The sequence below is a fragment of the Suricata suricatta genome, chromosome 6 (genome assembly GCF_006229205.1).
Source record: "Suricata suricatta isolate VVHF042 chromosome 6, meerkat_22Aug2017_6uvM2_HiC, whole genome shotgun sequence".
NCBI classification, from domain to species: Eukaryota; Metazoa; Chordata; class Mammalia; order Carnivora; family Herpestidae; genus Suricata; species Suricata suricatta.
Window position 1 is genome coordinate 52,548,621 of NC_043705.1, and position 10,460 is coordinate 52,559,080.

At 43.6% G+C, this 10,460-nt stretch overlaps 1 pseudogene; it reads right to left on the reverse strand.

Moving 5' to 3' along the window:
• Positions 1 to 2,334: 2,334 nt before the first annotated feature.
• Positions 2,335 to 10,248, reverse strand: LOC115293440 (annotated as a pseudogene).
• Between the last annotated feature and the right edge of the window lie 212 nt (positions 10,249 to 10,460).

Below are 10,460 nucleotides of genomic sequence, written 5' to 3' on the forward strand. Positions count from 1 at the left end.
TGAGCCGAAGTCTTAACTTAGTCTTAGCAGAGTGAGCCACCAGGTGCCCTGCCTGCCTTATGGGGAAGAGCACTGGGTGTTGTATGGAAAACAATTTGACAATAAAATATTATTTAAAAAAATTTAGTGTATTTTATGATTCTGCTTGATCTCTGTCATTGATGTATCAGTTATACCTCTTTGTTGTTTTTCATTTTTTCTCCACATACTATAGTTTATATTTTTTGTTATTGCTTTTCACTTTTAAATATTTGCCCCAAGGGTTCAGTCTATACCTTTAGCTTATCACAGCCTTCGTCCAAATAAAAGTATGTCTTAAGGACCTTATAACACAGAACTTCCATTCCCTGAAAACCACTCATTCTTTGTGCTGTTGTCATAATTCTACTTTAGAGATATTTTAAACCCCATGACACATTTTAATTTTTATAAATTTAAACAATTATCTTTAGATTTTTTTTAAATAAGGAAAAATTTTTTCTAAAATTATCTACATATTTACAATGTCCAGCATGCCTCATTTTTTTTATGTAAATCCAAATTTCCATTTGGTATAAATTTGCTTTTGCTTAAAGATTTCCCTTTAATGTGTGTGTGTGTGTGTATACAGGTCTGCTGTAGTTATTTTTCCCCTGCTTTTGGGTTGTTTGAAAAGCTTCTATTTTGCCTTCATTTTAAAAAGATTTTTTGGGACACCTGAGTGGCTCAGTCGGTTAAGCCTCTGACTACAGCTCAGATCTCACGTTCGTGGGTTCGAGCCCCGCATCAGGCTCTGTGAGGACGGACAGCTCAGAGCCTGGAGCCTGCTTCCGACTCTGTGTCTTCCTGTTTCTCTGCCCCTCCCACTCATGTTCTGTCTCTCTCTGTCTCAAAAATAAATAAAACATTAAAAAAATAAAAAGATTTTTCGATAGATGTAAACTTCTAGGTGGACTTCCCCCCGGCTCCCCCCCTACCCTGTTCAGGGCTTTCAAGATGTCACTTTAGTGTCCTGTGGATGAAGTTTCTAATGAGAAGTCTACTTTAAACTTTGTACTGCGTGTACTTTGTTTTTTTCCCCTCTGGCTGTTCTGAAGATTTTTCTCCTCATTATTGATTTTTGGCAGTTTGTGATATTCTGTCTGGTTTTTCTACCTGGATTTCCTTGAGATTCTCGGGGTGTTCATAGTTTTAATCAAATTTTGGACTTTTGGGGACACTGTGCTCAAAGATTTCTCCTGTACGCCCTCCCTCCATTGAGCATTCAGCTTGATTTTGTCCCACATTTCACTGAGGCTCTGTTCAGAGATATTTGTTTTTCAGTTTGGGGAGCTTCTATTGCTACATCCTTAAGTTCATTGATCTTTTTCTCTGCACTAACTAATCTCACCCAGTAACTAGTTCATTTCAGATATTTGTCACCTCTAAAAAGCTCCATTTGATTTTGCTAACCATTCATTTCTCATCACATCTATGTTTTCTCATATCCTTGAGCATAAGAAACACACTTATAATAGCTGTTTAACGTCCTTGCTGCTCATTTCATCTTCTCTATCATTTGTCAGTTTGCTTTTAATGGCTGGGTTTTCTCCTGCTTCTTTATATGGCTAGTGGTTTTCTGACTGGATGCCAGACATTGTGAATTTGTTATCACAAAATTCTGGGTTTATATTCCCTTAAAGAATATCCAACATTCTCTGGCAGGCAGTTTGAGTTACTTGTGGATTAGTTCGATCCTTTTGATGTTTTGCGGCTCTTTTAAGGGAAAAGCCTAGAGAACCCACTAGCTTAAAGCCCATGTAATCTCGCTTTTAAAGCATGACCCTTCTGGTCTCTACTGAGTGCCCAGGTATCCGTGAGACCTCTCCAGCCCTGACTGGTGTGGCCTTAAGTGGTTTTCAGACCTGTGTGAGATCTGAAATTTATTTATGTCATGGCTCCCTGTCAGTTATTCTTTTCTTGTAAAGTGTTGCTGTCCACGCTACTGAAACCACACCGCGGGGATACGCAGATTAGCGCTCAGCTGAAATCCCATAGAGGTAATATGTGGATTTCTGGAGGTCTGTGGAACTCCTGACTTTTAATGCTCTGCCCTGCCCTGAAAAGTTTAGCCACCTTGACCTCTCTAAATTCCATTCTCTGTTTAGGCTTCTTTTTATGTTCCACAGTCTGAATATTTCCTCTAGGCAGAAAGCCTACGTGATGGTAAGGCTCACCTCATTTTTCTCCTCTTCTCAGTTTTGTGCTGCGTGTTGTCCAAGTCTGAAAATTGTTTTCTCCTACCTTGTTTCCAGTTTTCTAGTTTTTCCAGTTTTATCTCATCAGTAGGAGCACTGGGGTTTATTAAGGCGTGCCCTAGTACAGACACTGAGGCTTGCCTGTGGTGCCCTTCATGGATAAAGCCTGGACATTCTGCCGATGCTTCTTGAGAAATTACACCAGGAGATGACAGCTAAGTGGATGTTGTGCAACAATCTCATTATCTGTCATCTTCACATAGCCAACGGCTACTGTCAGAGAGAGCACCTTCTTCATCTGGAATGTGATTATGGACTCCACTTCATCCACTGTGGCCGCCATATTCTCACTGTGGGTCAGTCAGAAAGGGAACGGGCCACCTTTTTCAGGCCTGGGCCCAGGGTTTGTGGGAACTGCTTCATGAGAGATGCTGAAGCAAAAAATAAGGCATCAGGTTTCTTGGCTAGCTTCTCGACTACTTTTTTATTTTTGTTGAGTTTCTTCACTGCCTAGTGTTCGTGTGGGGAACATCCACAGCCTTGGCCTCATCACAATGCTGCTGGTCCCCTTATAGCACATATGGAGTTTGGGGTGGGGGTGGACTTGGGCCTGTGGTGCCCGAGAAATGTTCGTCCTGAGGTCAGAGCTCTTCAAGCTGACCTGCGACTCCAGCGTCTCCCAGCACTTCAGCGCTCATACGAGTCCCCACAGGGACGTCCTGCACCACCTCCCACAGGGGGTCTCGGGAGACTGTGCTGCTCTTGGTGCAGAAAGCCACAGTAACCGGAGAAGAGAGCAAAAGGCCCATGCTTAAATCTGAGTTCCCAGCCCTGGGTTACTGGATTAAGGGAGTCCCTGGCATGAAACACAAGACACTAAAAGAAGGAAGAGGGACCAAAGAAAACAGAGAATGCAAAGGTCAACGTTTTTTTTAACGTTTATTTTACTTTTGAGGGGGTGGGGAGGGGTGGAGAGACGGGGAGACACAGAATCCAAAGCAGGCTCCAGGCTCTGAGCTGTCAGCACAGAGCCCGATGTGGGGCTCAAACCCACAAACCGCGAGATCATGACCTGAACTGAAGTCAGATGCTTAACCGACTGAGCCACCCAGGTGCTCCCAAAGAACAAAGTATTTTAAGAATTTATAATTAAAACCCTAAATGGGGCCTAGCAAGATACTGCATCACTGAAATCAGAGAATGCTGTGAAAAAAATTTTGTTGTTTTTTTTTTGTTTTTTTTTTTAATGCGGGGACTAACAGTTTTTGAAATTAAAAATATGCTGGCAGGAGCTAACATTTCAATACAAAGTATAAAAAAGGTACAATTGAAGTTTTTCAGACAGCTGAACAAAAAGACAAGGAGATTCCAAATTGTCAGTTAAAAGGATTGTTAAAAAAAGAACATTGAAAAAAATGGAGGACAGGAAATTATGGAAAAAAGAAAAGAAAATTTCCCAAATAGCAGTGTGAGCCTCTAGGTTTAAAAGATCCACCAAGTGCCCAGCTCAACAGATTAAAAAAAAAAAAAAGTTACCAGGTAAATCATGACAAAATCTCAGGAGACCTACATAAATGAGATGCTTTCAAAAGCAGATAAGGGTCAGGAATTAGAACGGCACAGGAATGAGAGGGTCAGGGACTAGTGCTGACAGCTTCCAAGAGGACGTGACGGTCACCTGGAGATTCATACCGTGACCAACTGTCAGGTGACTTTGAGGGGCTAATAAAACTATTTTCAAACATGCAAGGCAACAGAAATTTGACTTTCTTTCCATTTGTTCTCATGAAGGAACAGAAGGATCTGCTCCATCAATCAGAATGAAAACCTGGGGGAAGATCCAGGGTCCAGAAAATGAAGTATTTCCACAAGAGATTGTGGTTCTGGGGGGGGAATTCCAGGGTTACAGCTGTGCAGCCAGCCCAGAGGACAAAGCGCAGAGGCCTGAGCGGGACAATGGCAAGGGCAGACACAGAAAAGGGGACAAGGGGACCTCACTATTGATATGACTGTATTGCTAACACTTTGTTGAACATGTTATTTAGAATTACGAAGGCAAATATGAAAAAATGCAAAGATTTAAAAGCGGTTGCTCTGGGCAGTGGGAATTGGAGATCACCAGGGCCTTGGGGAGTGATTATTTTTTTGTTTGTTAACCCAGTACTTCTGCTTAATTTTTCAACACACTATTTATTACTTTTTGATAAATAAAAATAATAATTGAAGGGTAAGAGGCCTAGAAACAGGAACACACAAACACTAAACCCATTCCTGGCACAACTTCTTGGCTGGTCCCGCAAGGACGTGTGACTGTGGCATATAGTCAGGTCACCCCAGGGGGGTGGGGTCAGCTCAGGGCCAGAGTGTGGCCTGCAGCCCTGAAGATGCAGATTCAGGGGAGCTAGGGCCCTGGAAAACTGGAGTTTCCAGTGTGAATTTATCTTTTATTTTTTTAGGTTTATTTATTTACTTTTGAGAGAGACAGCACAAGTGGGGAAGTGGCAGAGAGAGAGAGTGAGAGAGAGAATCTCAAGCAAGCTCCTCACTGTCAGCACAGCGCCTGATGTGAGGATCAAACCCAGGAATCTGTAACATCATGATCTGAGCCAAAAACAGGAGTCGGATGCTTAACTGACTGAGCCACCCAGGCTCCCCGGCCCAGTGTGAACTTATAAAGGACTGCACCAGAGGGCCAGTTTAGTGAGAAATAGAACTGTGCAGGCTGATTGGAAGTTCACGTTAACAAGTCTGCACTTTCTCTCCTTAATAGAGAAACACAGTCGAGAAGTCTAATTACATTTGGAAGGTTGCTTGATAAAGAGGGAATCAAAGTGAAGGGAGTTATATAGTTCTCAGAAATGTTTTAAATACTTAAATAAAAAATATGATCAAAATAGCCTGTTGAGTCACTTGCTCCTTTAATAGCTATCAAAGATCAACAAACTTTCTCTATAAAGGGCTAGTCAATGTTTCCACTTCACTGGCTGTCTCTGTCTCAGTTGATCAACTCAGTTGTTACAGCTGGTTCTAAATGGTTTAAAAAAATTTTTTTAATGTTTATTTATTCTTGAGAGAGAGTGACAGAGTGTGAGCAGGGGAGGGTGAGAGAGAGGGGGAAGCAGATTCCAGGCTCAGAGCTGTCAGCACAGAGCCTGACGTGCTCACAGACCGCGAGATCATGACCTGAGTAGAAGTTGGACGCTTAACCGACTGAGCCACCCAGGTGCCCCCCAGCTGATTCTAAGTTTTATCTGACCTGGTGTTAGCAAGTTCTGCCTTTTTGATCAAGTCCTATTTTTGTTTCTGTTCCAAGAAAAATAATAGCAGAATTTGCACCAGTGGATTTTCTAGAACAAGTTGGTTAATGGCTTAAGATGTCTAGGAGCATCTGGGCATTTTGGTTTGTCATTAAGATTTCATTTCATAAGAGACTATTTCATGAGAATCTTAAATACATGGATAATTTAAGGTTGATTCTCTGAACTTAGAGACGCTCTTTGAAAAATTGAAGAGGTTTTCTTACAGCTTGGCTATCTGACCACCTCTGCCTTTTGTGTTTGTTTTTACCACAATTAAAAACCACAGCAATTACTCAAATGCAAAGAACTGAAACAGCAAGAATTAATGTTTGACTCTTAGAAAGTGAACATTTTGCTTTCCCACTTGCTGCATTCTGGCTTATTTAATCTACTGAGAGTAAAAGGGAAAAAAACCCCCACTGTTTTCCAAGAGCTACATCAGCTCAGATGACAGATGACAAATTGTAGATTCAGCCCCAGAAAACTCAGAATTTTAGTCATTCAGCACCTACTTTCTGGATGTAAGTATCCAGAACACATACAGAACAGAGTGCTGAATGAAACCAACACCTTGGTCCTTGTCCTTTTGGAGCTTAAGTCTAGTCGGGGAGACACGGGTTTTAAAAAGAGAAACACTTGGCATAATACCCTTCAATTTCCAGGTCCATCCACGTTGTTGCAAACAGCAAGATTTCATCTTTTTCATCACCAAGTAGTATTCCATCATGCTCACTCTCACACCCACCACATCTTTTTTATCCATTCATCATTTGATGGACATTTGGGCTTCTTCTGAAATTGGGCTATTTTTGATAGCACTGCTATAAACATTGGGGTGCACACACCTCTTTTAATAAGCATTCCTATATTCTTTGGATTAAATTCCTAGTAGTGCAGTGGCTGGGTCATAGGATAATTATATTTTTAATTTTTTGAGGAACCTCCACACTGGAGAAAGACAGATATCACATGATTTCACTTGTATGTGAAAACTGAGAAACTTAACAAATGATCATAAGGAAAGGGAAGGAAAAATAAGATGAAAATAGAGACGGAGGTAAACAATAAGAGACTCTTAAATACAGAGAACACATTGAGGGTTGAGGGGGTGGGGAAAATGGGTGATGAGCATTAAGAAAAACACTTGTTGGGATGAGCACTGGGTGTCGTATGTAAGTGATGAGTCACTGGGTTCTGCTCCTGAAGCCAGGACTACACTGTATGTTTACGAACTTGAGAATAAAAAATAAATGAATAAAATAAAAAAGAAAAACGTATAAATTGTGATAACTGCCATACAGGAAAAGTCTTAAGAGGAGAATATAATTTAGACTGTGGTATCTTAGGAGGTTAACTTATCTGAGGTATCTGAGGAGGCCTCTTTGGAGAGATGTTCTTTGATCTGGGACTTAAAAGTTATGCATAGGAATTCCAGCTCTCTGTGACTGCATGATAAACCACCCCATACAGTGGTACAGAAGATGCTTTTGTGCTCAAAAATAGGTCAGGATTTCAAACAGGGCATGGTGGTAACAGCTTATTTCAGCTCAACATTAAAGGTCTCGGCTGGGAACATAAGGATGTCTGGGAGCAATTCAGCCGGCCAGGGGCTAGCAATCACCTCTGGGCTTCCTCCTGCACGTGGCCCGTGCTGCACTGTGCTGAATGGTGGCTCCAAAGACACACAGATTCCCAAGTTCTAGTGTCACTACCAGTGCATAGGACCCGATTTGGAAGACAGGTCTTTGTAGACGTGATAAAGTCAAGGATCGCAAGATGAGATCACTCTGGCTTCAGGGTGGGCCCTAAAGCCAATGACCAGTGTCCTGAGAGACAGCAGAGAGAGTGCTGAGACCAGCAGAAACACGGGGGAGAAGGGAACGTGAAGGGGGAGGCAGAGACTACAGGGATGGTTTACAATCCCAGGAGTGCCAAGCCTGGGTAACTACCCCCAGAAACTTGGAGACAGAAGTGGGTCAGATTCTCCCTCAGAGACCCCAGAAGGGGGGGCAGAACGGGCAACAGAAGTGGGGGGACAACACCAGCTGACACCTTGCTTTCAGACTTATGGCAGATTTCAGAACTGCCAGACAATGACTTTCTGTTGCTTCAAACCACCAAGTCTGTGGTCACGTATTACGGCGGCCACAGGAAACTAGCCCGGGTGCCTAGGCTGGAAGGACTCAAGGAGGCAGCCGCCACATGTGGCCTCTTTATGTGGCCATGGCTTCTCACAGTGTGGTCATGAGGTTCTGAGACAGAGCTTCCTGAAAGCAAGTGACCCAAGAACACAAACCTCAAGAGACCAGGGCAGAGGCTTTTCTTGCCTGGCCTGGAAGGTCACACTACAATCATGTCCATTATATGGTCACCAGCGCACCCAGATTCAAGGAGAGGGGACAGAGTCTCCACCTCTCAACTGGAGAATTTGCATCCATCCCCTAATATCCCCTGAAGGACTTAGCCATTCATAGTGAGGAGTGGAGTGATCAGATCCGTACTGTCCATTCTGGCAGCTGCAAGCCGCACGGCTATTTAAACACGAACTAACCACATCTGAAGTACTCATTCACCATGCATGGATAGGGGTGACCATGCTGGACAGCAGCAAGAGAGAACGTGCCCATCCCTGCACAATGTGCTAGCAAACAGTGCTGCCTCAGACTGAGTAACACTACCGGCCAAGTCTAGAAGCTAGAAAATAAATGGCCTTATAAGTGGAATAGAAAAAACTGGCGTTAAGGGCAGGTTTTTTGTTGCTTTATGTGTAGCACCTAAGGCAATTTCTTGTGGAATGAAAGGATGCATACATAAGGCTTAAGTATGTACCATGCGCCACGCTAGGGAAAAATGCCTCAGAGTAGAAGAAATAGACAGGGGTCAGGTTGCACAGAGCCTTTCTGACCATGTTATGGAATGTACATTTTGAGAAAAATAGAACTTGCGTAATATGGTGTTTCATATTTTGAATATTTATGAGAGGCCTAAAAAATACATGTATTGTGGCTAGTTGGTTTATTTGTTAGTAAAAAAGGCAAGAGGCAGAAATCCAGAAATAACAAAGGTTTAACCAAATTAGAAATCTATTTATCTCCGTTTATAGAAATGTAGGCTGCTATGGCAACCCCAGAATCATCAGGAACCCAGGCTCGTGGTGGAAATTTCCCCCTTATTCTCCAAGATGTCTACTTTGGTTCAGACAGGAGAAAGAGAAAAGGGATATGAGAGCTCCTGGGCCTCATATCCAAGATCATCTCACCTCCAAATCCTTAATTATCTCCGCAAAAACCCTTCCTCCAAATAAGGTCATTTCAGAGTTACGGGTTGGGGGTCTTAGACATCTGCTCAGTGTGACACTTCTCAAGAAGCTGCACATAAAACCTTCACTGAATATCCCTTTGGCCAGTACTTTATTCTATGACCACAGCTACCTTGAAAGGAAGGCTAGGAAGTGTAACCTTTTCCTGGGAAACATGCGTTCAGCTAAAAGGGAGAGATCTATTACTACAGAAGAAGCAGAGACAAGACTTGAGAGGCAGTGACGATCTATTTCTGGCATAGCTGTACACACATGTGCATTTCCACTAGACCATGAACCCCTGGAGAATGAGTCGGTCTAATTCACCCCCGATCCGCAGCACAAAGCACACTGAGTACCATGCAGTAACTCATCATTGATTGTGTGCTGAATTGCATGCTTCTCAATTTCAAGGTTCTTAAATTCCAACATCTTTTTCAGGAAGATTGATTTCTTAGAAGCCACGTTCCCCACCCCCACCCCTTGCAGAAGCATGAGTGGACTTTTCTCCAGTCTTCTCCCTGAGAATTTGATGGGGTTCCTGGCCATAAATAAAAGAGTAGGCTTCCCCTAAAATTCCTTCTCGCCCCTACCCCAGAACTTTGAACCCTCACCCCCAGCAACGTGCCACTTACAGTTGCAGAAATTCCTCTGGTGCTGGCTCCAGCTGTGAACCTGTGCTCCCGGGAAGGTGCTTCTCGTCTCCCCAAGTCTCACGGTGACGTCTGCCCTGGGAAATCCATTCTCTGAGGGATCCTAGAAAAACTGTTGATTTTCAGTTTGTTCAGCCCCCCCCCCTTTTTTTTAGACTTAAACTGAAATGGTTTGTAAGAGGATGGTTGGTAAGGGAACACGAGAGAAAGAAAAGGTGAGGGCCAGCAAGGAGAGGCAGGACACACAGGAAATAGACACTCACGAGGCAGGAGCTCCACCTTCCCGTAGCCACCCCTCTTCTCCCATCAGGCCAGGAGTGCACCCGACTGGCCACCCAATTCCCGCTGCCGCTTCAGCCTCCAGTTTTCAACTCTGGTTGGTCATTAGAATCACCTGCAGGGTGTTTATAGCGCCCTACACTTAGGTCTCCTCTAATTAGAAACACTTTGGGGGCTTCTAATGTGTAACTGGAATTGAGAACCAGTGCTCTGGATTCTCGCTCCTTGAGGATGGTCCACGGACAAGGAGCATTGGCATCAGCTTGTCAGAAGGACGGCATCGCAGGGCCCACCCAAGACCTACCGAATCAGAGTCTGCCTTTTCACGAGATCCACAGGTGATTTCTATTCACATTAAAGTCCGAGAAGCTCTGAGGAGATGACCCTCCTATAACCCCAATTACGGCTGTCCTTCTGAAGCGGACAGCTCCCTGAGAAGTGCTCTGCGAGCCGGGCGTCCTACTGAACACGTGGTCCGTGGAGAAGTCTGCTGCGGCCCGCATAGACGCACACCTGCTGTCTTCCCCAAGAGTAATATATTGAAATAAAGAGGATGAGATCTTCCAACAGGGAAAGGGGCTTGGGCCCTTTAGTCTGAAACACGAATACAGGGGTCATCAGTGTAAGGCCCACCAGAGTAAAAACCACTCAAATCCACTTAATTGAATGGGTTATAATTGAAGAATTGGAGTTAACTTGGAGGCTAGGGTTGGAA